The following is a 6,000-nucleotide window of genomic DNA, read 5'->3' as shown; positions in this document are numbered from 1 at the left end:
GTTAACTCGTGGCGAGTTGTTATTGTTTTATTCCATATTAATAACGCTATTAACGTCCGCGATCGACTTGCAGGACCTACCCACATATTTGATTTTCGAAACATGCAATACCGGCACCATCGCTCCACTGCAGTATCATTGAGGGCGATTGAAAAAAAATTATTTTTGCTGTCTGTGGGCGTTTCATATGAGCCTCGGTTCCAAACCCCATATGAGCCTCCATCTTTGATCCCGTTACCGATCGCAGATTTCAGCCTGGAATAATGGGATTTATGATTAGCCAATGGACATATCGATCTACCAGATTCCGATGACTAATGACGAAATGCTGCCGGCGATCACATGGCCTGACGGTAGGATACTATTCCCCCAAATTACAGCTGGATTGGACATTGTTTTAAAACCTAACATGATCGATCAGTGAAAATGGCTACCTGAACGCACACTGTATTGCTAATCAATAATACTAATCGGCGTTCCCCGCCGCCCCCATTTCATCCATAGATGCTCTGTAATAGTCCGGATGCTACGCAGTTTGTTTTATTTCTTTCTTATATATACAGCAGAAATGGCGTTTGATATAACGTGACTAGCTTTTAGCCTCATATCTAGCTTCCCAGAAAAAAGACGAGGCGAAAACCGCGATAAACCTTATATTCACGGCGCTATAAAATGACAACCAACCGATGGATTTTTATTTTCTTTAAGCCATTATGAAGGCACGGTTTATGCACTCAAGTGACAATGAGAATGGACAGATGGCAATACTATAAAGTATATATATAGTTGTTAGAAAGTACATCGGTTTGTTGACAAACCCTGGTCGTCCAGAACCACATTACACTGCAAACCGTGGTCGCCAATGTGTTAAGGCATTCTTAAAGGCATAAGGGCTCCACTGTTCATGAATAAAACATCATGATATAGACTACTGTCTGTGAGTAAAATACAGTCAAATAAAACATGATATAGACCACTGTCTGTGAGTAAAATACAGTCAAATAAAACACCTTGATATATGGAAAATAAACTTCATTTATTCATTCATTCATTCATTCATTCATTCATTCATTCATTCATATAGACTACTGTCTGTCAGTGAAAACATAGTCAAATATTCTGATGGTTAAAACATCATGATATAGACTATGAGTGTGAAAATACACAAACATAAAGCACAATGATATAGACTACTGTCTGTGAGTAGAAATAGAGTTGCATGTTTGGATGGAGAAAACAATGATAATAGACTATCTATTAGTTAAAACAGAGTCTGTCGAGGCTTCCGGTTGTACCATGTAAGAAGAGGTCGCATGCGGGAAGGCTCCCGGTCAACTTTTTGTTATTTCATCGTTTAACTGCTCAATTACCGTGGTTAGGCAACAGTTTGCTTACAGTTTCTGCTTTGAAATGGGCGACAAAAATGCAAACACAACTGCCAAAGGAAAAAACTCAAGCCCACGTGACTGAACTCAACTAGAAAGAAACAGACTAAGAAATGACGTAAACTCCATGATAAAAACTGCAAAAAAAAATATCATCAATGACAAAACTGAGGAAAACAAAAATAAACCATGTGAACTTTGGAAATTACTCAATAATCAACTAGGCTGCAGTAAAAAACTTAAAACCAGGTTCTCAAACATAAACATAAAGACGGACAACACGCTCATCACAGACAAACTGGATGTAGCCAATTACTTAAACACTTTCTTCACAAACATAGCCACAACACTGGTAAACAAACTACCCTCCCACTCAGGGCAGTATGGGGTAGAACACATAGTAGCATACTACAAGAACCTAGGCGTCCACAAAGACGATTTCAAACTGGAAATGGTAACTACAGATGAGGTACTCAATAAACTGAGCGCCCTCCAACCGAACAAGGCCACTGGCCATGACAACATCCCCTCCAAATTCCTCAGAGACTCAGCAGCCGCCATCACCCCAGTCATCACACACATAATAAACCTCTCCATAAAACAGGGACACGTCCCCAAGGACTTCAAAATAGCGAGAGTAACACCCCTGCACAAAAAGGGCAGCAAATTAGACCCAGGCAACTACCGCCCTGTTTCTATCCTTACATCCATCTCGAAAGTCATGGAAAAAATAGTATACGAACAGGTCGAAAAGTACCTTGCGGATAAAAATCTAATCTACGAATTCCAATCTGGCTTCAGAACATCCCACTCCACTGACACATGCCTTCTCTATTTGAACGACCACATCAAGCAAGTTTTCAAGTTTCTTCAAGTTTCTTTAATAGTTGTCATACAGAAGTACAGAATACTTTCATACAAAATGCTTCTTACTGTTACGCTCCAGAGACTGTGCTAGACAAGATAGTATCAAATAACATAGTATAGCATGTAATTTAGAAGAAGAAAATGAGGTCACAGTGTTTGGTATAGACATATGTACAATGTTCTGAGTTACCATATAATATACAATACTATGCAGTGTACTAATGTACAGTACTATATAGTGCAAAGCAGAAATGGGATGAGGTACAATTTAGGTACAATTTACAGTAAGGTGTACGAGTTGTAGTGCAATCCTTCATCAATAAATATAAAGTGTGGGGAGTGGGTGCTACAGTGTGTTTGTTTAAAGTGGGTGTGTGCTATAAAGTGTGTGGAGTGGGTGCTACAGTGTGTCTGTTTAAAGTGAGTGTGTGCGTGTGGATGTGTGTGCTATGTGCGTTTGGTGGTTGTTGTTGTGTAGTGTTCATTGTTCGTTTAGCAGTCTGATGGCCTGGGGATAGAAGCTTCTTCTGAGTCTTTCTGTGCTCGCCTTGAGACTCCGGTATCGCTTGCCTGACCGCAGCAGTTCAAAGAGGCAGTTGTTCGGGTGACTGGAGTCTTTAATGATTCTCTTAGCCTTGCCCTTGCAACGCTTGTTGTAAATGTTCTGGAGGGTGGGGAGCCCCCCTCCAATTGTGCGTTCGGCTGAACGTGTCACTCTTTGTAGTCTGCTTCGGTCTTGAAGAGGTGGACGCGGGCAAATACTGTGGCATGGTCATGCTAGACCTACAAAAGGCCTTCGACACTGTCAATCACACCATTCTGATTGACAAGCTAAAAGCAATTGGTTTTGATAGTTTATCAGTGAGCTGGATACAATCCTACCTGGAGGGGAGAGAACAGATGGTGGAGGTAAACTGTACCCTATCCCCCCCCCCTCACAGTGAACTGTGGTGTTCCACAAGGAAGCATACTAGGACCACTACTGTTCCTAATTTATGCAAATGACATGTCGTCAGTTTGTGACTGCAACTTGTTCCTGTTTGCGGACGACTCAGCCCTGCTGGTCTCTGACAAGAACAAGTTACAGGTTGAAAAAACCCTCAGCTCGGAACTAGGCAAAATCTGCATATGGCTCGCCGACAACAAACTATCATTACACATGGGCAAAACAGAGTCCATTCTCTTCGGTTCAAATAACAAACTCAGCAAGGCCGACGGCTTCTCAGTTACAGTGGGTGACAATACTGTCACAAGGAAAGATGAAATTACCTACCTGGGTTCCATCCTAGAGGCTAATCTTTCCTGTGACAAAATGGCATCCAATGTAATAAAAAAAGTCAATCAACGAACTCGATTCTTGTACCGGATCTCCTCTCTGGTAAACAAGAATACCCTGAAGACTCTGGCAGGAGCAGTCATTCAAGGGTACTACGACTATGCTTGCACCTCATGGTACCAAAGCACCTCAAAGGCACTAAAAACCAAATTACAAACATCTCAAAACAAACTAGTCAGACTACTGCTTGACCTGACTCCTAGAACCCACCTCACCCCTGCACACTTTGACAACCTAGGATGGCTTAGAGTAGACGACAGAGTACAGCAACTTGCAATGGGCCTGGTCTACAAGATACACTACACGACCAAGGTACCCATGTACATGTCAAAATACTTCCCAAAGGTCAGTGAATACCACGATCACAACACCAGAGGGAGCTCCACAAATCATGTAAAACCCAGATTCGGCTCAAACAAGGGACTAAACACGTTTAGCAATTATGCCACATCAATGTGGAACGCCCTACCCAAAGCTGTAAAGGAATGTGAATCACTACCCACCTTCAAAAACACTCTCAAAGAACACCTACGGGAGACTGCAATTCAAAACTGGCCCCTACAAATGTCCTAACCCAGTTGTACAATAAAGACCAAGCATGGCTTTGTCAGTATTCCAATGTACCCGACCCCCCCCGCCACCTCCAATGTACAGCCCCACCCAACCCCACCCCACCTACCCAACCTCCTCCAATGCACAGTTTCTATGTCAAATGTATATACACTCTTTTTCTGGATTTTTTTAGTATCACAAACAGTACTGTATTTGAAAATCTGGTATGTCATAAATGTATAGATGTAGCAGTACTGTCTATCTGTATGTCGTGTGTGTCATATGATGAATTGAAAATGGGGGACCCTGATGGAAACAAGACGAAAGTCTTTCTCAGGTCTGCATCCTCTTAACAATTGTATGTATTGAGCTGTACTGTACTGTACCCATTCTGCAATCTGTTAATACACTTTTCAATCAATCAATCAATCAGCCTACTCCCATTTTGAGACCGGTGTGGCTGTTTTTTTTATTTTCTTATTTTTCTTTCTCTTTACAAACGACGGCTGTTAAACCAGAAGGGTTAATTGGTATTCACTTCAATGGAGATCTTTCAGTGTAAATAATGCTTATTTTTAGAGGTCTTTCTGAGGGTGTTTTTTCAGTGTTCCCAGTGCTTGATGGCGTCCTAGTCTAGATAGTGTAGCTGAGTTGTTCCTATCATTAAACATGGGGGGGAATTCCAGCACTATAGAGCCCATAGTTTTATGTCGACTTTGATTGAAAAAGTTGGAGTTCTTAACACAACTGAAAGATGTTCATCCAAATCATTCCTTTGCCATCGTAACACATCAACCATCCGAGTCTCATGTAGGGTTTTTATATAATGGGGGTTTGATTATTGATGCGTAACTAAACAACCACTGGATCGCTGACTGGGACCAGCATTCTAAACATTCCATTCACTTAAATAGAGTTCTGTGGTCTCAGTGCTTCCATGGTGCTGAATTTACACATTGTTGTCAAGGAAGCGTTGTCAACATCCAGACTTTTCTTTTTAATTTAAAAACGTTGGTCTTATGTACCAAACCAACATTGATGTCCATGACAACATTATTCATTATCATACATTATCAACATACATAATCATTCTATGGCTGCTATTTTAAGTCCTACCAACTGAAGGACCAGCCGGAAAATGGACTATCCACCCACTATTATTAAAATCCCCAATCAGGACGTTTTTGGCCCAGATAAATCAGAAACCTGACCCTCCAGATGGTCTGTTACGCAGAGCCATCTGGGAAGTCGTCCTTTGAAACTGTTTGGAATAGGGCCGGCACTTAAAAAATGAAAGACTTGACAGAGTTTTTGTAGTTGAGTAGTTCCTCAAAGGACACTGATTGGTCTAAACTACTGTGGTTCTAACCCAATTATAGATAAAAATATAGGCCTATTTTACTCAATGTTTACAAAAATATTACCAACATAAATAAACATATTACAAAATACAGCAGATAGTGTGAAACTCATCTGTTGTTTACTTATATTCTTTATATCAAGAGCTCAGTAGAGAATGAAAATCTATCTCCATTCCGATTCTTCATTTTTGTTGGTGGAGCTATCCATTTGTTTATTTGTACCACAGATTGGGCCTTTAAGACCGCATGGTAGAACTATTTAATTGTATGCAGACAAGAAGTCAGCCAGTATCATCTACTTGTGATACCGCATCAGAACACAAGGGGGAGCTGTGCTGCCGCAAGCTGAGACTGGAAGGAGTCTCTCTCTCTCTCTCTCTCTCTCTCGCTCTCTCTCTCTCTCTCTCTCTCTCTCTCTCTCTCTCTCTCTCTCTCTCTCTCTCTCTCTCTCTCTCTCTCTCTCTCTCTCTCTCTCTCTCTCTCTCTCTCTCTCTAACAG

The 6,000-nt window shown here is 41.3% G+C and overlaps 1 protein-coding gene across 1 annotated transcript in view; it reads left to right on the top strand.

Moving 5' to 3' along the window:
- Positions 1–6,000, top strand: part of asmt (acetylserotonin O-methyltransferase) — a gene marked incomplete at both ends in the record, with an annotated part of 71,854 nt that overhangs the window by 8,167 nt on the left and 57,687 nt on the right. The gene's annotated exons all lie outside the window — the stretch shown is intronic.

This window comes from Notolepis coatsorum (assembly GCF_963971535.1).
Source record: "Notolepis coatsorum genome assembly, chromosome: 3".
NCBI lineage: Eukaryota > Metazoa > Chordata > Actinopteri > Aulopiformes > Paralepididae > Notolepis > Notolepis coatsorum.
The sequence above is the reverse complement of the archived record's forward strand: the minus strand, read 5'-3'. Positions and strand labels throughout refer to the sequence as shown.